Source organism: Ochotona curzoniae, unplaced genomic scaffold (genome assembly GCF_017591425.1).
Source record: "Ochotona curzoniae isolate NIBS_2020 unplaced genomic scaffold, NIBS_Ocur_1.0 contig_2210, whole genome shotgun sequence".
Classification (NCBI taxonomy): domain Eukaryota; kingdom Metazoa; phylum Chordata; class Mammalia; order Lagomorpha; family Ochotonidae; genus Ochotona; species Ochotona curzoniae.
Window position 1 is genome coordinate 4820035 of NW_024465369.1, and position 24457 is coordinate 4844491.

Consider the following 24457-nt stretch of genomic DNA (forward strand, 5'->3'; position numbering starts at 1 on the left):
AATGGCTGAAGATACAAGTAGCTCTTACTCATCTCATCTTGTTGACATTCTTAATGATAAGGATGTGACATGCCCTTTTCTTTCCTTTCTTTTTCTTTTTCTTTTCTTTTGGAACATTAGAATCACAGAGAGGGAGGGAAAAACAGATTTTCCATTTGCTAGTTTATTTCCCAAATAACGGTAACTGTCAGGCTGATTCCAAAAGCTTTCCAGGGGCTATTCGCTGCTGCTTTCCCAGACACATTAACAGAGAACTGGATCAGAAGTAGGACAACATTGGCAAGGCATGCGTTGCCTGGCCTGGGTCCTTGGGCCTGGCTGCCAAGGGGGTCATGAGCCCTGGGGCAGGAGTCTAGTGGGGTCTGGCTGCACGGTGGATGCAAATGCTTTCAATCTAATGGCAGGTCATCATTCAGGATTGATGCTTAATTTATATCTGCATAATGAGGATGACAATCTCAGGCTGCAGTAGAGGATTTGAGGCCCCTCAAACAAAAGGGAGTCAGACAGAACTTCCTTGAGGAGACTGTCCCTTAGAGGAGTGACTGTGGGCAGGTGGGTGGGTTACAAGAGGAAGTATGTCTAACCTTCTCCAGACAGTTCCATGTGGGATGTAGGTTCTTAGCTATATTCAAGTCAACCTTTCTGAACTCAAGACTGTTTTGAGGTATTTTAGTTGCATTTATACATTTATAATCTGCTACTAAAATATTTCTGAATATTTTTTGCTTTCATTGATATTGAAAATATTTTCTCAGTGTTGCATAATTAGTTAGTTTGTCCAAATGAATTCCACTGATTTCTTATGTTAATTTTATAGATTTCTAATGTATGGGATTATTTCCTTATTTGAATTAATTTTTCCATAGACTCTCTCAGGTTTTTCTGATATACAGTTATATCAATTGCATAAATATTTGTTTTATTTATTATTCAATGTCCATTCAGGTAATTTTTCTTTTCTAATTGTATTAGGTGACATATGATTAATAGTGGAAGAAATAAAGGAGAATTTTTCCTTTATATAATTTTAGGAAGATACCTTTCCTATTTCCTCATTAGAAAAAGTGCTAACTCAGATAGAAGTAGATATATTATAGTAGCTTATTTGTTAATGCCTCTTGCATTTTTTAAAAATACAGAATGTATGCAAAGCTTGGTAGGTGTTTTCTAAGATATGTTGAAGGAATTAATTTTCTCTTTAGATTATTAGTATGATCCAAGAAATGAATTTTTTTAATATGTGTCCATCTTTGCTTTTCTTTGATACTACTTAGCTATGTATGTGATATTCTTGATGTGGGATTAGACACTGTTTACTAATATTTTATAGAAATAGCATCTGTAAATGTGCTTTCAACGGATTAATTTACTGCAGCCACATGTGACCTAAAATTTTAAACTGTGAAATTCTAGAAATAAACCTTAAGTTTGTAGTTGTGTGTGGTTCTGAGTAGCAGGAGGAATTCTAGCACTGTCCAGTTCCATCCCATGCACGATGTGAATCGCCCTCTGCCCAATTACTGGCTCATTAGTCAGATAGGTGTGAACTTGGCTGTCAGCTAAATTGTTGGAGAAGCATGGTGTTTGTGTTGAAGCAACTCATATGTTACTTAAAAGGGATCACAAGTACAAAAAATGACAAGTCCCCCCATGTCAACGAGGAAAGAAAAAATTTACAAAGAATTCTGAAAACGACGATGAATTATAATTTCCTACAGTGCATACCTTGTACAGTAGATGTTACGATCAGTATGTGTGTGTAAGAGAAAGTACAGTGTATGGGTGTATTCATAAGGTTCCAAGCTCTGCAGCTTTAGGCAAACACTGGGGGGCTTGGAGCACCTCCCCTGAAGCCGAGAAGGAGCTGCTAAACCCAGAACTTTCCCATTTACATTTACCTATATTGTTGATATTGTTTGGAATATCTGTCTTATCTCTATCTCAGGACCATGTTCCATCATGATTTATAGAGCACAGGCTTGTTGGTCTTTGAAGGTTTGTAAGAGTTCTCTTGTGAAATGATGTGGACCAGGTGACAGGGATATCATTCCATGATCATTTCCTCTAGCCTTCCAAAAAAATTAGCCTGTTTATACTTTCTATATCTGATGGAGCTGACTGCTAAGTTGTTTTCCTAGGAAATTCGCTGTTCAATCATATTTTTTTTAGATACATTGATATTTATGATATTTTTGAAAATATATTTGATTCTATTTGAAAAATAGAGTTACAGAGATATACAGAGAGAAATGGAGGTAACTTTAGAAAATATTTATTTATTTATTTATTTGAGTAATTGAAGCTGCACAGAGAGAATGAGAGATGAGGCAGCAAGAGAGAGAGACAGAATGTGTGCAAGATCTAAACCAGGAATCCAGAATTCCATCCAGGTCTGCCACATAGATGCCAAGGGTCCAACATTTGAGAATCTTTTGCTACTTCTGGAGGTTCAGCAGCAGGAACTCAAACCAGTGTCTATACAGATACCGGCGTTGTGTGTTATGCCACAATGCCCACACCGAATATTTTCTTGTGACATTTTTACATTCCTTTTTCTTGCCAATCTTGCTTTTACATCTTATAGCAAAAAGTGAGTGTTTGTACTATTTAAAGATCTAAATCCTGCAGGTAAAATACAACAAGAACCAGTATAGAGTGAGAAAAATAATACTTACAGAAAGATAAGTGAATGCTTTTGGCATGTGTAGAATTTGTTTCAGGTTTCCTCATGATGGTGTGGATGAAAGCTTAGCTGAGATAGTATTTCTCATTGAAATACTGGCAAATGTTACAAAGTATCCCAAAACAGTCTATTGGTGTAACTTTGTAGAAGTGGACATTCCAGTATGTTGCTGACTGATATAAAAATGAATGCTACTATGAAGTGAAATTTTGAAGTATGCAATGGAAGCTGTATATGGTTTTACAGTTTGCTTTTGTCTTCCCATTTACTCTAGGTGTTCTCAGGAGTCAGGATCTTACACAGCACAAAAGGAGTTAAGCACAAAAGCCTTCCTTATGTTGTTGTTGGTGTCTTTTAAAATATTGAGGACCAAGTGCTCTAACACAAGAACATGGATAAATTACAGTATATCTACACAATGAAGTGATGTGCAGTGGTGCACAAAGAATGAGGAACACCTCATGAAGTGATAGCGATTAATGTTCAGGGTATACGATTCAGTTAAAAGTACAAAGTTCCAGAAAGGTTAACATACCTTGCTGCCTTGCAAGAAATGTGGCTTGAAAAAATGCAGCAGTTATTATATTTTTAAAGATGTATTAGGGCTGGTGTGATAGCTCACCTAGCTAATCCCCTGCAAACCCGGCTGCTCCACTCTACATCCAACTTCCTGCTTGTGGCCTGGGAAAGCAGTAGAGGATGGCCCAAAGCCTTGGGTCCCTGCACCCATGTGGAAGACCCAGAAGAAGCTCCTAGCTTCAGATTAACCAGGTGTAGTGGTTCTAGCTGTTTGGGGAGTGAACCAGTAGAGGGAAGATCTTTATGTCTCTCCTCTCTGAAATCTACTTTGCCAATAAAAATAATTAAATCATTTAAAAAATGAAGTTTTATTTAGTAATTTTTTTTATTTGTTTGAAAGGCACAGTGATAGAGACAGAGTGAGAAGGGAAGGCCTATTTTTAATTAGGTACTCCTTCAGTGACCTCAGCAGCCATGGTTGGGCCAAGCTAAGTCAGAAGCTAAAACTCTATTTGGTTCTCAAGTTAGTGGCAAAAGGTCAAGTTAGTGTGCCACTGTCTGCTTATTCTTGGGTGCATTTGGAGAAAGTTGGTTTGGAAATGGAGTAGTTGTAACTTGAATGGTCAATCTATGATGGAATGCTGGCATCCCAGGTGATTAAAGTGCTAATACAATTGAATATCCACAGGTTGCTGGAAGTAATTGAGCTCAAAATATAATTTGACCTGGTGAGGGAGGAGAGCATTCATAGAGAATGATAATGTTCTGAATATACCGTTTTACAAGCCAGATTTTTAGGATGATGTTAGTATTTTACACTTTTTAAAAAGAATCAAAGGGTGGCTGATAAATGAAATGCAAAAATAAAGAGATAAATCAGGCTGCATTTGAAATTAACAAGCTTAATAGCAAGATAGCAAGGGGTTAGAAGCTTGCCAAAATAGCATTTCAGAAGAATTTGGACTTTATTCCCCTCAGCAAAATGTGACTAACTAAGCCAACTGTGATGAAATACTGAATTCTGATTCTCTAATAAGTCTTCTTTGCTGAGTCATGGGTCAACTGGTCTGAAACTACTTGTTATTCATTCCGTGAGCCAAGATTTTCACTGCTGGAAAAAAATAGACAAAGGCGAAAGCATGGAGTGAACTGTGTGGCCTCAGGTTAAGAATGACAGTATCTGTGAAATTGTGGCAATATATAGGCAGGTAAAAATGCATACAGAGAATTGTGGCTTTATTGCTGACATGTCAAGATCTTGGAAGCTTTCGCTCCTATATTTATAACAACAACAAGCTAGAAAAACTGAAAATGAATGAATTTTCATGGACTTGTCAGAGAACTGAGGTCTCAAATCAAACTGTCATTGAAGGTAGAGGCAATGCAAAACTGAGATCTATGTGTGTTTGGCAACAGCTGCTGTGGCAATAGATTGGTAAGGGGGCAGAGTGTGGACTAACTTGACCATGAGAAATTCATCTTTGGGTTTGTATATGCCAGTCTTATGGGAGATTCCTTCAGGTGGTTTATCAAGTTCTCCAGGTGAAGCTTGGAGGACACTGTTCACCGGACCCTAGCAGGTGAAGAGGAAGAGTAACAATTGTAGACCATTTCATGTGTTCTCCATCATAAAGCTTGCACTCTCTGGGGGAAAAGCGTTGCCAGAGTTGTTTAATTCTGAAATTTCTGCCCAGACCAGGTGGAAAGAACTCCTCAGTATTCCATTGCCATTTCTCACCTATGGGTGAGGCAGAGATAAGGGAGTATTTGACAGAGGTAGGGGTTTAAAGGCGATAGATCAAGAGTGCTAAAACTAAAAGAGGGATGGTTGTTGTATTATAGAAACACTGTGAATGTAACAGTCCTAAGACACAATATTTTTTAGGCACAGAAATTTAATAATATGAGAGAACATGCTTTTTTTTCTCTCAGATCTTACTAATACACTCACAGGTTCTTGTAGCAGTGGACACAGACTTTCTCTGTCAAAACTATAGAGAAACGTGAGACAAAAAGCAAGGACACTGGAAGAGACAGAATGTATGTAAATCTGTGTATGTATGTATGTATGTGTGTGTGTGTGTGTGTGTGTGTGTGTGTGTGTGTAGCCAGAATGAAAATAACCCATCTTATGCAGATTAATGTAAAATTACAAGGTATGGCCAATGCAAGAATGAAATTCTGCACGCAGAAGAAGCAAAGCAATCATTAATTATCACGAGACTCAGATATGATTCATTTGGCAGAATGATCAGGGTATTTAAAAATCACGATAATAAACACCTTCAGAGCTTTAGTGGAAAATCACAGCATGTGAGTACAGAAGGGTGATGTGAGAAGAATAAAAAGGAGGTTTTATAAAATAAGAAGGTAATGTAACAAGTGAAACTGAGCTTTTCGATGGACCTTTTAGTAGACTGAACACACCCAATGAAGGAATCAGATATAGTATAAATAAGTTAATAGAAATAGCCAATCTGAAATGAGAAGATAAAAGATGGGGCTGAAATATCCTAAACATTAGAGCAATTTCAAGATTCATAGTTTGAAAAATAACTGGGATAGCAGGAGTAGAAAAACGGAAAGAAAGAAACAAGCAAACAAAAATCTTGGAGCACTGTAGGCGGCTCCAGAACATACTGAGATAAACACCACGCAGTAACATTAACAAAGAGAGTAACTGTGGGGGCATATTTTATTAAACCTTCTGGAAACCAAAATTAAGGGGGAGAGCCATGGGGAAAATGAATGTTTACTTTTGTTAGCTCCTAGCATAGTATTCAGACAATGACAAATATGTATGTGATTACATCACTAAAGGATATGGTGGTAAAAGTTATTGATATAATTAAGATTGGACATGATTGGAAAATGTAGGACTGATCTTTCAAAACTCAACCACAGGTTGTTTCTACAAGGACTCATGCAGGTTAAATTTTGAAATACATACATATCTATAAAATAACTGAATTAAAAAGTAAGTGAATGGTAGATAGTAGAATTCAAGTTCCTCCTTGTGAGCCTGGACAAACAAGGTGTTGCTAGAATGATCCATTGTAGCAATAGGTTAGAATTAGAGATGTTGATGTGAATTCAAGTTTCGTATCATACAGATTGTTCTGCATTGAAATATTTATAGCCATGTATGTATTAATGATATGAAGCGTCAAAATATTGTGTATGGACCAAGTATTTTGCATTAAAGCAACTGTTAGTAATCTGTTACAATATTTATATAGAGAATCTATTTTGAAACATTAAGTATAAGGTATCAGTTTGAAAAGTGCCTGTACCAGAGAATCATGAATTCCAAAATATTGGCAAACATCCAAGTAGTGGTGAAGCTTAGGTGGAAGAATGAAGAAATTATGGGTGATTTAGAAAAAGCTTATGAGTGTTGTTCCCCAGGAAAACAGCACTTCGCAAATGGAGAGTTTGTTTAAAGAGACCAAACGGCCCCAGTAGCCTAATGGATAAGGCACTGGCCTCCTAAGAGACCAAACGATGTTGAGAGAAAACCCACTGCCATAGAACATTCATATCAATTTCAGAGAAAAAAACTCTGTGCCCCATTTGTAGAGATTTCATAGTCAAAAGCAGATATAATAGCCAACAACACAGTCAATTGAATTGTCTTTGCTTACACAATTCTGACTAAAGAATTAAAATAGAGCAAGATTTCTGCTCAGTGAACATCTAATTGTTGTACAAAGATCTCTGCAGACAAAAGCAGAGTTTTCAATGGAAAATCTTGGAAATGAGGACTGAAATCCTTAAGCATTTATTCAAGGAACTATAACAGGATATGAAACGACTTTATTTGTATAACCCTGAAGACAAGACAGAGTCTATGCAATGGAGTTAGAATAGGTCCTTTCACACAAATATGTAGACAAATCTGGGGCACAGGTAATGGGGACTGATTGTTGGGATACTCAAGGCATTTTGTTTGTTGATTTTCTGGAGGACCAAAGAATTCTGGCATTTCCTTATTTATTCATTTTTTATTGAAGGAGCAGATGTTAGAGAGACAGAAAGATCTTTTATTTTCTGGTTCACTCCCGAAATGGCCAGATCTGAGCCATTCAGAACCAGGAGCCAAGAGGTTTTTCTGGGTGCCCCATGCAGGAGCAGGCGCCTAAGGCTTTGGGCCATCCTCTGCTGTTTTTTCAGTCTATCCTGGGATAACAGGGAGCCGAATGGGAAGTGGAGCAGTTGGGACCTGATACAATGTCCATATGGGATGTCAGTAGTTTTAGGTGGATTAAGCAATTGAGCCACTGAGCCAATCCCATAGCATCTGCTTAGTAGGAGAGTGTTTTGGCAACATGAGCCAAAGATTTTGCAGAAATATGCCCAGGAAATATTCACCAAGGAGTCCTTTCCCACCAGGAAAATTATTCTGTAATTTTGTGAGAGTTTCCATGCTAAATAATTATTTTTTTTTAATTTTGTGATTTTTCATTTGAAGCTAATCTTACTGCTATTCAGTTAACATGATGAGCATTTAATTACCCAGTCCTAGTCATTAACTTATACATGCAGACAAGCAAATATCTGTCATGTAAGTGGTGATTCATTCATATTGCTGTCTGAAAAAGGGGAGAATAGATTCCCTTTACCTGCAAATCAGTGGGTATTTGTTTACTGCTAACTATGGAAAACGTTAAGCAAAATAGTAACTAGAAATGGTCTTTTTTAAATTGTTAATTTGCAAGGAAATACCTTCCAGTGTTCCTTATGTTAACACTTCTGTACTATAATGTAGAAAAAAATAAGTGACACAAATATTGAAGAGCTAAAAATTATTTTTTCATCCTGATTCCATGACCACAATTCAGTGAGCAACATAAATCATGTAATGAGAAGATGAGGCTACAGTAGAAAACCTCAGACTGTGCATGTAGTCAACACAACCTTGTACTCAACAGTAGCTGTAATTTATGCAAATTGTGGCTATGACAGTCCTGAACAAGAGGGCTTCCTGTTTTCCGATTATGGATCATCATTCCTCTGTGGCAGATTTTTACAGTTCCTCTAATGCATTTGGGACAGCTAGCTTGCACCCTTTCTGATAACTACTCTGTGTTTTCTGGTAAGGACATTAGATCTTTCCAGCTGTTTTTAGGAGCTTATGCTACTCTTTCCACCACTTATACCACCAAACCTATGCCCTCCATCCAAGGAAACTGCCTGAGCTTCTTTCACAAAAGTTGACCCCTTTCATGGGTCCCTAAATTTGATTGTTATTGCCCACTAATTTCCAAAATCAGTGTACCTTCTACAAGCACAGTTGTGATTGCTGTATATCCAAAATTTCCTCCTATGCTGTAACCATCACATCCCCCCCCCCACCAGACCCACTAACTTGGTTTTCATATTTTGGTCCACCAGCACCATACTTCCTCTGCTACTATAACCAGGACCATTACCAGGGGTGCCACCATCATCTGCATGGGTCAATGTATCCATCATCACTCCCCATAAAACTACTCTCACTACCACCTCCTGGATCACCAGAGCTGCTGTTTTCATCAATGTTTCCAACAAGGCCAAAGTTGCATGCGCTGCATCCAAAGCTCCCTCCAGGACCCATAAAGTTGCCAGATCCACCCTCATGATGTCTCGATGATCCAAAAGCAGAGTGTGGATATGGTGTATAAAGAGCTTTTTTCACTTTACAACTATGCCTCATTGATGGTGTGGTATCCTCTGTGTCATGATCATCAAGTTACCAAAGTAAATCCTCTCTCATACTATGCTAGTCTTCCATAACAACTTAGAATGTCAATCTTGCCATACTTCTCAGTGTAGTTGCAGGTGTTATATTTCTCTATGTCTTCCATATCTCCCACAAAATCCTCTCTCACTGTTGGATGGCACCAGGCTTCACCAGTCCTCTCTAGGAACATCCCCCTTTGGTGCCACATTGTGGCATCCACCTCTTCCACACAAGAGTATGTCACGTATCCAAAGTCCCTGGAACATTTCCTTTGGGGTGAAGGGTCTCTGGTTACCACACACAATCCCTCAGGCTTTCATCTGTGATTTCAAAGCTCAGCCCACCAGGAAACAGTTTCCTCCACTGTTTTGGCTTGCTCTGCTTTGGATCATGGCTCTCTCCCCCCTAGTGGTGGCAAATATACCTGCAGTCAGGTTGGAAGATACTGGGTGGTGCTAGTTTAGATTCATTTTGAGACCAGCTAAATAATGAGATATCTTCCTTGAAATCCTGATTTGGCTTCTTTTGACTTCTTTGATTCTTATTATTAATAATTCTTTAATGTGTATGCCTATTTTTCTTTAGCCAGTTACATAAATGACTTGATTAAATTTCCAAGACCTTTATTCATTTAGGGTTCTATTAAATGATATACTGGCACTTACAAAAGTGTGTTGAACTTGATCGAGGTAATGTTGAAGAGTTAAGATACATATTCCTAACTTAATTGTTTTGTCTTCCATTTTTAAACAATTTTTTTTAAACTTCTGAAGACTAGCTCATCCTGGTTTGATTTATAATACAGAAAGATGAAGAAGTGAATGCTCCCTAACCACACCTGCTAACACCCCTACCAGCCTTTGCTTGGCTTGGGTACATCAGAGAGAGACAGAAGCTAACTAAAGAGCTGTCAGTGACCAAGGTGATTTGAGCAATAAGTACATCGAGTTTTGTGAGTTAGTAACAACAACATGAAATACTGATGTGTCCATACCACTGTAAGTAAGTGGTTGCATAAATAAGTGAACAAACAAAAAGCGACAAATCTGTGCAAAGAATTATAAATAATTTGTGTAATCACTGTGGCTTCAAGGTAGTAGATCAGAACTTCCCCTAAGTGTGGGATGTGCATACTGACTTTCTTCAATGGAGAAACCTGACGAATCGTTCCTCAGATCAGTGAAGATGGTTGCCATCCACAGTATCAGATCATATCCACTGAGTGTACCCTTGAAATGATGAGCAGAACACTTTACTAACACCTTTTTCCAAACCTCTGTCCAGCCAGGAGAAACAGATCAGAAATGCCCTCACTGAAGGGTAATTCATAATTCATCTGGTTAGAACACCTCGACTGCTGTGGTCATTAAGAAACACAGAGAAATATGAGAAGCATAGGATATATAATAATTAAATGTCACACAGTACCTTTGTTAGGATCATAAAGGGAAAAAAGAAAAGAAATGAAAAACACCATTAGTTAAAATCTAAGGGAGTTTTGAAAAAATGTGAGATCGTCTAACAGCAGTTTATCAGTCTTGGTTCAAATAGCCCATGCAGATGTAAGATAGGAACAATAAGGAAATTGGTTAGGACTACCTTGGAATTGCTACTATATTCTCAACTTTCTTATCAGTCTAGACTTTTTCTAAAGAATTAAAACAAATAAACTTCAATTAAAATTAGGAGGTGAGTGTTTGCCACAGCACTTGGAACACCAGTATCGCGTGCTGCGTACTTGTGTTTGAGCCCTAGCTTTGCTTCTGATCTGCTTGTGGTGGTGAATGCACACCTGGGGAGGTGTTGGATGACAGCTCAGTTGCTTAGGTTACTACTATCTGTGTGGGAGACCTGAATTGACTTCCTGGTTTCTGGCTGCATCCTGGCTCAGCCCTGGCTGTCATATGCACGCATCTGGGGGTAAACCCAAAACTGAAACGCTTGTCTATGTCCCTGCCTTTTAAGTAAAATAAATTGCCTTTTAAGTTTTGTTAATTAATAAAAGTTGGTAAAAAGTGAAGCTGTTACATATAAAGGCATATGTATATGTGCACACATGTGTACATGTAAATGTCTGTTTTCCGACTTCATCCTGAAATAGCTGAGAAGTAGAACTTGAACCAACATTCTAATACAGGATTCTGACATCAGAAGCAGTGGCTTAGTGCACAGTAAAATATAAACTTCAAACAATCTTGGTGAATGTCTCCAGGAATATTTATTTTACTATTGCAGTTTTTTGCAAGGAATTCTTTATTATTTTATGATTCAGTTTCATAAACTCTGGGACTTCCCAAAGAATTTTATCTGGTTAGAACACCTCCTGCCTACTGATTCTCCTGTATTATTGAAAGTAGTATAGTCCTTCACAAACAGTCCTAATCTGCTATGTAAGTGTATCCTATCATTGTAGGTGTGGACAATGGTAGAGTCCAGAGTCCTGTTGTCAAGATATAGGTAACAGTTTCATTGGGAGTCTCTCTTTGATTTGGAAGCAGAGATGTATCTTCACACCTGTATATGATAGTCCCTGTTACACAGTTACTATACGTCCCATTAAATGAAAAGCCATAAAAATAGGAGTTTTACAACATAAAGTTAACTAACATGCTGCTGAATGAGCAGTGTGTCACTGAATAAATGTAAATGAAAATAAAAAGCTTCTGGAAGAAAACAGTGTCACTGTATGACCTATGAGTTAGTGAAGAAATTAATAAGAAAAAAACTCTTTTGAAGAAATGGAAATAAAAACAAATTTCAAAACCTATGGGATTAGCAAAAACAGTATTGGAAAGCTATTGATTATTTTGCATGAAGGTTGCTTCCATCAGATTGTGAATCTGATATGTTAACTTTGTTCCAAGAATTGAAATAGAAATTAGTTATGTAATCTAAGTCACCATGGAAAGTTGTGTCGGTTAAAAACCATTCAGCCAAAAAGATAGAGACATGGAAGAGAGAAGTTGATGCATTGAAATGAGTAACTATAGAAGGTTTATGTGTTGGAGTAAGCCAACACATAAAGATGAATGGGAGAGCCATGCAGCATAATCAGCACCTCAAAATACTCTCTTCAGGATGGTAGTAATAAACTGTTCTTGACTTCAGTATACTTAAGGATATAACTGAAATACCATCAATATTCTCTACTGGCAGTGTTGCAAAATTGATGGTTAACTTGGAAAATTATATATTGTTTGTGAAAACTGAAGCTTTGTGTTTCCACAAAGTCTGCAAGATGTCTGGTATGCTAAGGAAAAGGAGAGTATGAACCTTATTCTCAGGGTTGTTGATGGTCAACTCAATTCCAAGCACATCAAATCACCTGAATTGCATTCATACCACATGCCCCTGCACACGTGTGTGAGGACTTTGAATTCAGTGTTTATTTTCAAGGATTAGCAAATATATCCTTCATGCCTCTGCTTCAGCATCATTGTTCTGCCTGTTGATCTTCAGTTACTTATTACTAACTTTTTTGTTTTTAAAATTTATTTATTTTCTTTGGAAAGTCAGACATACAAAGAGGAGACAGAAAGGAAGATATTCCATATGCTGATTCAGCCGGAGCTGAGTCAATCTGAAGCCAGGAGCCAAGAATTTCTTCCTGGTCTCCCACTCAGGTACAGGGTCCCAAGGCTTTGGGCCATCCTCAGCCACTGTCTCAGGCCAAAAGCAGGGAGCTGGATGAGAAGTGGAGTAGCTGGGATTGGAACCAGTGCCCATATGGGATCCTGGTGCACGCAATGCAAGGACTTTAGCCACTAGGCTGCCACACAAGCCCCTAACTCCAATTTTAATTACTCCTGCTCTTTAGGGAAACTATGATTGTAAATAATGAGTGTAAAATCAGTGATTAGAACATCCTCAGAGGTGTTAAGGGTACAGAAATCGGCAAAGATTAATGAGTTCCCCCTGTCTTCTCTTTACTCCCTACCCTTCTCTCCACTTTTTTTTTTTTTTTACACATTTTCATTTTCTTATTTCTGTATCTGGAAGGTGAAAAACCACACCCAGCCTCCCAACTGCTTCATACCTGGGGATAGGGAATGGCCACCCAGTGTCATCCCAGGGTCCCCGATGTAGAGTGTGTTCTGAGTGGTTTCAACAGTTCAGAGAGGCTGTTGACACTACTGCTCCGAGGATGACTTCTCTTCACTTTTGAGAGTATCCGAGTGTCGTTTTACCTTTGTTTTTCAGTGATGTGACATGCAGCATCGTGTCTAACTCTGAAGAAAAAGACACAGCCAAATCGCTTACATTTGATTAAAACATTCTTTTTGAGCAAAATGGAAAAAATGCTTCACTTGAATTTTCATATTCCTCCCTCAGTTCTTCCCCAGTTTAAAAGCTACTGTTAGAAGAAACTTCAGCTACTTCCCTCAGCATCTTAGCCTGCTGAGAACCAATGCAGGATGTTGTTCATTTCAACCCCCTAAAGGAGGCTGATCAAAATCTCCCTTCATGACATGATGCTCTTTTTTTAAATAGAAGCTTATTTATGGGCTCGATGTGGTAGCCTAGCAGCTCAAGTCCTCGCCTTTTACGTGTTGGATCCCATGTGGGCACCGGTTTGTGTCCTAGCAGGACTGCTTTCCATCAGGCTTACCAAGCCTGGGAAGCAGTTGAGGATGCCCAGCGCCTTAGGACCCTGCACCCGTGTGGGAGGACCCGGAAGGAGCTGCTAGCTCTTGGCTTCAGATCTGCTCATCTTTAGCCATTTGCTACCACTTAGGGAGTGAATCAGTGGACAGAAGATCTTCCTCTCTGTCTCTCCTCTCTGTATATCTGACTTTCCAATACAAAATAAAGAAATTTTTTAAAATGTGTATTTATTTTGTATATTAGGCCTGTATTTGACTTATGGTTTGCAATTTTTTTTTCCTCTCATTTTGTTACTTGCCTCTTCATTTTGTTAATTGATTTCTTCTCTGTGCAGAGGTTCTTAGCTTGAACAATACCATTGGTCTTTTTTTTTTTTCTTTCTCATGTTGCCTGTGCTTTTGAAGTCTTATCCAAGAAATCTTTGACTACAACCACATCTTCCATTGATATTTTCTTCTATTAGTGTGATAGCTTCAGGTCTTAACTGTATATCCATGATCCATTTTGAGTTGTCATATTGCAAAGGTGTTGTATCACATTTCCACAGTTACAAATGCAACTTTCCCAACACTATTCTTTGAAAGAATTGTCCTTTATCTGGGAAATGATTCCAACTCATTATCCAAGGTTAGTTGGTTGTAGATATGCAAGTTTTCTTTTCTGGAATTTCTATTCTGGTCTATTGACTTATTGGTCTCTTTTGTACCAGCACTGGTGTGTTTTGATTAGAGTATCCTTGTAGCATGTCTTGAAATCTGGTACTGTGGTGCCTTCAGCTTTGTTTTAGATGTTTAAGATTGGTTTGACTATTGATGGTCTGAATATGTCTGTGTGAATTTTAGGGCCTTTTTTCCCCCTAGATCTCAGTATTTTGTATGGAATGATGTTAAATCTGAAACTGAAAGCTTTCATGACATGAATTCTTCCAGATCATGAATATAGAATATTTCCCTTGTGTGTGTGTATGTGTGTGTTTATTTGATATTTTACAATTTTCATTGTAGAAACATTTTTTTAATTGGTCCTCTGGCATTTAAAATTTTTGTAACTATTAATGGGACTGATTTCTATCCTTTTATTTAAGATTTACTTTTTTATTGGACAGTCCGATTTTCAGGCGGAAGGAGAGACACTGAACAATCTTTCATGTGCTGTTTTGCTCCCCAAGTGGCTGCAATGGCCAGAGCTGAGACAGTCTGAAGCCAGGAGCCATGAGCTTTCTCTGAGTCTCCCACTCGGGTGTTGAGTCCCAGTACTACAATTCGTCATCTACTGCCTTCCCAGGCCACAAGCAGGGAGCTGGATGGGAAGTGGAGCAGCTGGCACATGAACCAGAGTTCATATGGCATCCCGATACATACAAGGCAAGGATTTAACCACTGAGCCATCATGCTAGGACAGGGACTGATTTTCTATTTTTTTTTTTTCTGAGCCAGGCAATTGTTGGCTTGTAAGAATGCTATTGACACTTTGTGTGTTGATTTTAGACATTTTTGAGAGAAGAGCTACAGATGGCTTATAGTCTCATGAAAATAAATATGTATGCTAACTAGCCATTAAGAACATGCAAATAAAAACCTCACTCATTTTGGTATGGCTATTATCCAGAAGTTAAAAAATGAAAAATTCAGACATGTGTATGGATAAGAGTACCATTATATGCTGTTGATAGGAATGCAAATTGGCACAACCATTATGAAAATAAGAGTATGGTGCTTTTTCTGAAAACTGCCCATAGATCTACCATAAGACCAAGCTATCACATGCCTGAGAATCTAAACAAAGAAAATGAAGTTAATACTTAATTCACAAATTGCAAAGATGTAAAATCAACCTAGTTGATTATATATGGCAAATATAATATATGTACACAATAGGATATCATTATTCTACAGAAACATAATTCTGATATTGTAGCAGAATAGATGTAGTTGGAGATAATTATACCAAGTGAGATAAGCCTGGCTAGAAATGATAAATTTCATATTTAGAGGGTATGAAAATTGTGAGGATGTCATATCATTTGATATGTAGTTATAAATATTGCTTCACAAGTCTTATGCATAGTAGTATACTCTTTTTTCCACATAAGCAGTATCAATATCTCACTTTATGATTTCTAGAGCTTTGCTGTCAACAAAAACTGTAATTCTTTATGTGTCTACATTTGAAATGACTGACATGAAAATTATTAAATTTTAAAATAAGCCATGAAGGGCCCGGCATGGTGGCACAGTGGTTAAGGTCCTCACCTTGCACGCCTGGGATACCATATGGGCGCCAGTTCTATCCCGGCAGCCCCGCTTCCCATCCAGCTCCCTGCCTGTGACCCGGGAAAGCAGTCGAGGACGGCCCAAAGCTTTGGGACCCTGCACCCTCGTGGGAGACCCGGAAGAGGCTCCTGGCTTCAGATGGGCATAGTATCGGCCGTTGCACTCACTTGGGGAGTGAATCATCGGACGGAAGATCTTCCTCTCTGTCTCTCCTCTCTATATATCTGGCTTTCCAATAAAAAATAATAAAATAAAATAAAATAAGCCATGAAAAGGCAGAGAAAGAGACAGAATATGAGAATTAAAATCTGCCTTCCTTTGATTCACTCCCCAAATCCTTTTAGCAACTGGAGCTAAGCGAGACTGAAGCAAGGACCCAGAAATTCAGTCCCAGTCTCCCGTGTGGGTGCCAAGTACACACATTTGAGCCATCATCTACTACTTCTCATTGTGTGCATTATTGACTCAACAGTTAACCCACTATCACCAAACACATTCCATACGCCTGCTGGGTCATGCCCTGGCTGCTCCACTTCCCACCCAGCTCCCTGTTTGTAGTATGGAAAACCAGCAGAGTGCCAAAGCTTTGGGATTCTGCACTCACATGGAAAACCTGGAAAAGTTCTTGATTGGCTCCTGGCTCCTGCCTTCAGATTGGCATAGCTCTGGCTGTGGTAGCCATTTGGGAAGTGAACCAGTAGGCAGAAGATCTTTCTCTTTGTCTCTCCTCTCTTTTTGTAAGTCTGTCTTTCCAATATAAGTAAATTAACTTTTCAAAAAGGATGTTTAAAAAAAGTGCTGTTCTTAGGACTTTGATTTCATTCTTCTTGCTTTAGAAGATGTATTGAAACGAAACTTTTATTTCTTAACCTCTTATATGTTTGAAAATATATAATATTGAAATTTATGCATGTCATAATTAACTGAAATATTCAGATAAAATAAATATAAAACTGATTCTCCCATTCTGCTCTCATTTCCAGTTCTAATAATTAAAAAGGAATGGATCTTCAACTGATATTTAAGAGCCTTTTATATATACATGCATATAAATATATGCTCAGATTGGTTCTGGATTGTAGTCAACACATGTTAACTGATGCTCAGATGCTTGTTTTCAATCATGTTTGTTCTCCAGTGACTATACAAGTAATTCTAAGACTCTTGTCTCAAAGGGGAAAATAATGGTGTGATAAATATTTCTAAAATAATTTTGGTCAACATGCCATAATGCCCACAGGATTTTTTAAAGTTGTTAGGACGTTTGATCTCCCTATTTCATATCTCTTAAACATCATGCTGATTTCTTCTTAACCAGGGCAAACAGGCAAATATCAGCTTCTAGAATTATGCTCTTAACATTCATTTGGAAATCAGTTTCACAAGATAAAAAATGAGAAACATGAAGCTATTATAAAAATATTTCCCATAGCCTCGATGGCTAGACTGATTAGGGAGGAAACAGTAGTGGTGATTAGTTTTAAGAACACAACAGGAATTTTGAAGGAAATTGCCTTTGAGTCTGAGTAGCCTTTTGCAGAATGGTCATAAAATTACATGATTTTCATGACAAAAGAGCAGTGAAACTTTGTTATTTTTCAATTCTTAATGAGTTTTTCTTTATTATGATCTTCAAATCAGTATCAGCACTCCATCCCTAGATATTTCAACCATATGTGTAGATGTATGTACATATATGCGCAAACACATATTTTTTTCTGAAGCCTATGGATTATTCAAGAACAAGGAAAGGCTTTTTTGTACATGTATTTGTGTATACTTGACCGTTGTCTGTCACAGTAGGAGTATAATATAGGTGCTCAAAGTGCTTGTTGAATTACTGAGAATAAGAAATCTTCCATTTATATTTAAACATTCACTTCAACGTACTTTTTCAATACGTTGTACCAATGAAATGTCTTTAAGTACTTCAAATTGAAATTTTTTTGCACCAATCTTCACATGCGTATTTATTTTGTTTAAAAATGAGTTTATCCTGTTTATTTTGTTTTTAGTAGGTTTTATTTTCTTTCTTTTTTTAAAGATTTATTTATTTTTATTGGAAAGTCATATACAGAGAGGAGAAGAAAGAAATATACATAGCTGGGTGGGAAGCAGGGCTGCTGGGACAGGAACCAGCACCCAATGGGTTCCTGGTGCTTGCAAGGCAAGGACTGTAGCCACTAGGCTACCACACTGGGCCCTATCCTGTTTATTAAAGATTATTCTTATATAATATAAAATGCTAACAGAAATTGGCACCAGTGATGGCATTCTCTGAATCCATTTTAAAATATGAGCAGTATTGGGCCTTGCGTGGTAACCTAGTGGCTGCAGTCCAACTACACGCACTGGGATCCCATATGGGTACTGCTTTGTGTTCCAATGGCCCCACTTCCCATCCAGCTCCTTGCTTGTGGCCTAGCAAAGCAGTCAAGGATGGCCCAAGGCATTGGGACCCTGTACCTGTGTGGGAGACCCCAAAGAGGCACCGGGCTCAGATTGGCTTAGCTGCAGCCATTGTGGCTGCTTGAGGAGTGAACCAACGGATGGAAGATCTTCCTCTTTGTCTTTCTTCCTTTGTGTATTTGACTCTCCAATAAAAATAAATAAATCTTAAAAGAATATGAGCACTAACTAGTGTGACTTATGGCATACAAATCTTGTTTTGTCCGTTTTTGTACTTTGTTGGCAATATAACCCATTTACTCACAAAATTGTGTTTCTTAGATTCACTGATGGTGACTAGTAGTGATGAATACATGTGAGGTTCATTCTTTCTCATGAGTAAACAGCATGAGTAAGTAGATATAATATTCATTAGATATATTACTGTGATGTATCTATCAGTGTGATTTCCATATACTTATCTCTGCATGTCTGTTGCATTTAACCCTTAGTAAGAATGACATTATTATTATTAGAAAGTCAGAGATACAAAGAGGAGGAGAGACAGAGAGGAAGATATTCTGTCTGCTAATTTACTCCCCATGTGGCCACAATAGCTGGAGCTGAGCCGATCCAAAGTCAGGAGCCAGGAGCTTCTTCTGGATCTCCCATATGGGTACAAGGTCCCAAGGCTTTGGGTCATCCTTAATTGCTTTCCCAGGCCACATGCAGTGAGCTGGATTGGAAGCAGCGGCACTGGGAGTAGAGCCAGTGACCATATGCAATCCTGATGCATGCATTGTGAGGACTTCAGCCACTAGGCTGCCATGCTGGAAATAATAATTTTCTGGGATTTTTTATGGCTGTATAGTATTGTGTGTGTGTGTGTGTGTGTGTGTGTGTGTGTGTGTGTGTGTGTGAAATGTTTTCCTTCAGGTTGGACATTTACCAGATCTGTAGATAACTTCCACATCTGAATATTGATACAAGCAACATGGGGGTGTCGCTTTGTGACATATGACACAATTCCAAATGTTTGCTTTTCTAAATATGCAGATATTGGGCTGTTGAATCTTAGGATATTTCTATTTCAAATTTTCAAAATTTCCAGACTGCGTTCTTAATTGAAGTACTCATTTGCCTTCCTGCCAGCAGTGTATGCATTTAGCAAAAACATTACATTATATCACATAAATATACAAAATTATGTCAACTTATACAATATATGCATACAAAATCCAAACAAAGCCTTGTTGTAAGAATTGGTGACTCATACAGTAAGCATGCATATATTTCCTTTAGCAGAAGTTGCCAGGCAATTAATTCTCCAGAGAGCTTTTATCGATTATTAGCACAATAGCCATGTAGAAAAAATGTCAAGCATGGTACTCCCTTGTTAGTCTTGGTCTTCCCAGTCTTTTCCTTTTTAAAAACAATAAAAAGCTTTTTTAAAAAAGTATTTGTAGGTCAGAAAGAGAGAGGTTGAGTTGTTGTGCATTGTCTTACTCTGCTAATGCCTGCAAAAGGAACAGCTGGCTAAGCTCAAGGCTGCAGCCTGGGGACTCCTTGCAGGTCTCCTCTTACATGTGGTTGGTAGGCATGCAATTGGTTTTTTTTTATTTGTTTGTTTGCTTTATTGTTTTCTTTAAGATTTATTTTATTTTTATCGCCAAGTCAGATATGCAGTGAGAAGGAGAGACAGAGAGGAAGGTCTTCTGTCTGATGATTCACTCCCCAAGTGACCACAATGGCTGGTGCTGTGCTGATCCGAAGCCAGGATGCAGGAGTTTCTTTCAGGTTTCCAATGTGGGTGCAGGGTCCCAAGGTTTTAGGTCATCCTAGACTGTTTTCTCAGGCCACAAGCAGGGAGCTGAATGGGAAAAGGGGAGGCCAGGATTAGAACTCGCACCCATATGCAATCCTGAGCATTCAAGGCAAGGACTTCAGCCACTAGGTCACTGTGACGGGTCTGGTAGGCACCCAATTATTTGAGCTGTTACTTGCAATTTCGTCATGGTGTGTGTTACTAGGAAGCATGGATAAGAGAAGAGGAGGGACTCAGATCCGAGAATTCTAGCATGAGCTGCAAGTGACTCAAAGTGTGCCAGGTCATTCAAATCTGTTTCTTTAGACTTTTTCTTAGATAAAACATTGGCTGTCTCTCATTAGGTTTCATTTACATTTATTGATAACTGAAGCAACCAAGCCCTTTTCTTAGAGCTGTCAGCCTTATGTGGTGTTCCCACTCCAGTATTTGTGCATTTCTCAGATGGTCGCTGTGTCTTTCACTGTGAAACTCTGCCAGCACTTGGTTCTTTGTGTCACATATTTCTTCCCATTGAATATCGTAAACTTTATTTATTTTATTTTTTTTAAAATTTGTTTTATTTTTATTGGAAAGGCGGATGTACAGAGAAGAGAGAAGAGAGGAAGATCTTCCATCCGATGATTCACTCCCCAAGTGAGTGCAACGGGTCGATACTATGCCGATCCGAAGCCAGGAGACTCTTCCGGGTCTCCCACTCCGGTGCAGGGTCCCAAAGCTTTGGGCCGTCCTAGACTGCTTTCCTGGGCCACAGACAGGGAGCTGGAAGGGAAGCGGAGCTGCTGGGATAGAACCAGCGCCCATATGGGATCCCGGGCGTGCAAGGCGAGGACCTTTAACCACTGCGCCACCACGCCGGGCCCGAATATTGTAAACTTTAATTTTATAACTCTTAAAGAAGAAAAATTCTTCATTTTTATGTAATAAATTCAGTACAGCTTCTCTTTAGTGATTCTGCCCCCATTGAGTGAGCTTATACATGACTTTCTCTTTATTCATCATCTTGGAATACTCTGGTATGCCAAAAAACATCCCCCCAAAGTTGATCACATCATTGGAGCCTGACTATGTTAGTTTATTTGGAGATTTTTTTTTTTTTTGGCAGGTGTGATGGAGTTAAGGCCTTGCAATGAGGAAATAATCTTGGATTGTCCCTAATGTTTCTCTCATTGTCCTTAGAGAAGAGATGATGGGTACCTAGAGGAGAAGAGAAGGAGCAAACATCACATTACTTAGTGATGTAAAAAGGCAGAGGAATAGTGTGATCACAAGCCAAGAATTTCCGGCTCTGCTGGCAGCTGGTGAAGTCACAGGACAACTTCTTGCCCAGAGCCTCAGTGGGGAGCACAGGCCTGGCAGCATCTCTGTTTCAGACTCCCGACCTCAATACTGAGAAAGTTGATGTTTGTGGTTTTGAGCAACATGCATTTCCTTTATCTGTGGCTCTAGGAAATGCAGAGGCTTCGTACGGGTTCTTATGTTTGTGGCTCTATGAGTTTAGCCCAGACCCACATGAAGAATCAGAAGGGGCTCTAAAGACAGAGAAACTGCAGATGACAGTTTAATTTGAACATCTTGTCTTCCAGATTCCTGCTTTGCTCAGTAATTTTCCTATAGATTTGGATGGATGAATAGATGAATAGATGGGTTGATGGACAGATGGACAGACTGATAAATAAATATAGATAGATGAATATATGTGAAGGAATAGATGAATGGACAAATGGACAGAAGGATAGGCATACAATATTTGCTATGGTGTTTTTAGTTGGTATTATTGCGGTCTTCAAGCTAGTAGTCTAAGCAGATGTGTGGTATGAATTTTTGGCTACATTGGGAATACAACTATTTTTTGTGTTTATTTTGTTCTCTGCTGAGAGAAATTGTAAGGGTTTCCTGGGGAAGCTGTTTCCTGGTCTAGGTACACAGTAGTGAATAGAAGAAAGACTATCATTTTCTTTTGTGAGTCTCAGGTACCTGTATAAAGCTGCTTGTTGAGGTGTCCTTCCCCGGAGCGGACAATAGTCATTGCACTAGATGCCATCAGCTTGGATATAAGTAAATTATGGCACCTTATGAAAAACCTGATGCATTCAGTCTCTGCAGTTCTCAATATTTGGACAGAAAATAACTAAATGTATTAATTTCTTTATTTATAGATGAAGCAGACCTTGGTCATGCCGTTGGTTATTGCCCCAAAAGGAAATAAGGGAAAACAAATTGTTGTCAGTGTTTTGTTAATACTAAAAATTTAAGTTATTGGTAGCTATGAGGATTGTTTAGTGCACTCAAGCATAACGATGAGTGCTAATGCCACTGGGGATTTTAAAACTTATCAAGATTTTACATCTTTGTTCTCTCTAATCTTGGAATTTCAGGAAATAGAATCTTATTTCTCACTTTGAATTGCTGCTTATTAAACTAACACATTCAGTATGACTTTGAAATGGCTATCATTCCACTCATATTTTTGCATGGATTTTCAATATACATAACTTGAACACCTAACAGTGGTATAGGCTTTTTTTTTCCTGGGGTGTAGGCAATGCGTACACCTCAGCGAGACGTGTATGGAAGTATGATGACAATCTAAAGGGGAGGGTGATAGTTTAAAGCACCAAGGGAACTAACCTCAGATGTTTCTCACATTAATGCTGTGACGGTGATTGAAACAGAAGGATGGCAAAGAGTATGCAGTTTTTTCTTGTAGGATTTCTGTGTATTGCAAGATGACTTGGGATGGACACAATGGAAATACATTGCCAAAGTGTGAGCCAGCAATTTGTCATAGTAAGTAAAGTCACCACCTGCTGTGCCAGTGTCCCATAGTTATAAGGGTAATATTTGCCAAAACTTTAACAAGAAGGAGTCAAGGAGTATGAAAAACGCATTAAAAAAGACTCCATCGCAACGGGTACTAAGTCTGAGTGCAACACTCAATTATTGTGTGAAAGGCCAGTGCATGCTAGCAGATGAACCAAGTGTCTTGTATCTACCACTTTGCCCTTTCTTTGTGTGAACTTTGGGGCAAACATGCCCAGGTTAGATTTTGTAATAGCTTATGTTCTGATTAAAGGACAGTAGCAAGATGCAATTTTTTTCTATTGCCAGTTTTGATGCAAGAGGGTCAGTGATGATGGAAAAAACTATAGTTTTTTGGATCAGATCCTTGGATATTGTAAAAGTTGACATTAAATATTTAAGAGTGTCATGTAGAGTGTTAGACTGAGCTGAGTAGAAGCAGCTAGCATCCAGCCAACATCGACAGACACTGCTCTCCAATGAGGAACATCAGAATCAAAATCCCAACTGTTTGTTCATTGCTCATTGCTAACTGCAGTGTTTTCTGCTTTTTAAAGTCCTGCATTGCTTGTTTGCCTAAGAAGCTGTGTGAGCTCGCAGATCTAGCGGCCTGTGTGACATATGGCAAGTCATGATGTCAGGGCATTCCTCAAGGCAGTGTACCCTAGTTTGTCTTTTAGATGAATGTGGCCCTGAAAGTGCTTGAAAACTAACCATTATGATTTGCTGCTATAAGTTAACCCATCAGAGTGTAACTGTAGAGCTAAAAAACCAACCTTTATGATTAGCTGCTATAGGTTAACCAATCAGAGTGCAACAGTGTGTAATTCCCCTGGAGTGTACAAAAACTCCAAACTATCCCTGCCTTGGGGTGTCAATGCAGAGCCGCTGTGACAATGATGGTTGGGACCCAGCTCCAGCTCAAACAAACTGCCCTTGTGCGTTTGCATCAACCTCTGACTCCTGGTGATTCCTTTAGGGAACTCAAAACTGGTGGCAGCAGTGGCACGGCAGTGGTGGCGGCTCACAGCAGCTGAAGCCTGCCAGGGCAGATGCAGGCATAGCAGTAGGAATGTTTCGAATGCTGAATCATCCTGACCTTGTCAATATGAAGAATGTGAACCCTTGTCCATGATAAGTACCGCATACAACATGTTGCAAGCATGTGAAACTGAGGAGCTGCTACCATCTCCCATTCCCCGTGCCTAAGATATATAAAAGCTCAGTGCTGTATACCCTGGGCAGCCATTTCCCTCACATGGTCATCCTGCCATGTGAAAGTGGTATCGGGCTGTCTCTCATCAGGGAGCAATCCGTCAGACTCTTTCCTCTAATTAATAAACCCTTTACCTAAACCAAAAGACTCTCTCTCTTTCTCTCATTTGCTTTCATATCACTTTTACCCCCTACTAGCAGGCTGCTGCTCTCTTTGGCTCTGACACAAAGCCTTACCAGCAGGCTCTAGCTATGGATAATATTATCTCTTGTGTGTTTCCTGCATGTGGTATGGTAGTGTGGCCCAAGTTACTAGCATACAGTGTTTGCTAAATTTGTACTGTGTGGTTCTAAAGGGGACCTAGAAAATTTCTGAATTTATTCTACTAGGGATGAATTGAATGTATAAGATGTTTTTTCAG

The 24457-nt window shown here is 38.8% G+C and overlaps 1 protein-coding gene across 1 annotated transcript in view; it reads left to right on the top strand.

The window, feature by feature from the left end:
• THSD7B (thrombospondin type 1 domain containing 7B) overlaps positions 1-24457 on the top strand; it is a 717619-nt gene that overhangs the window by 297699 nt on the left and 395463 nt on the right. The gene's annotated exons all lie outside the window — the stretch shown is intronic.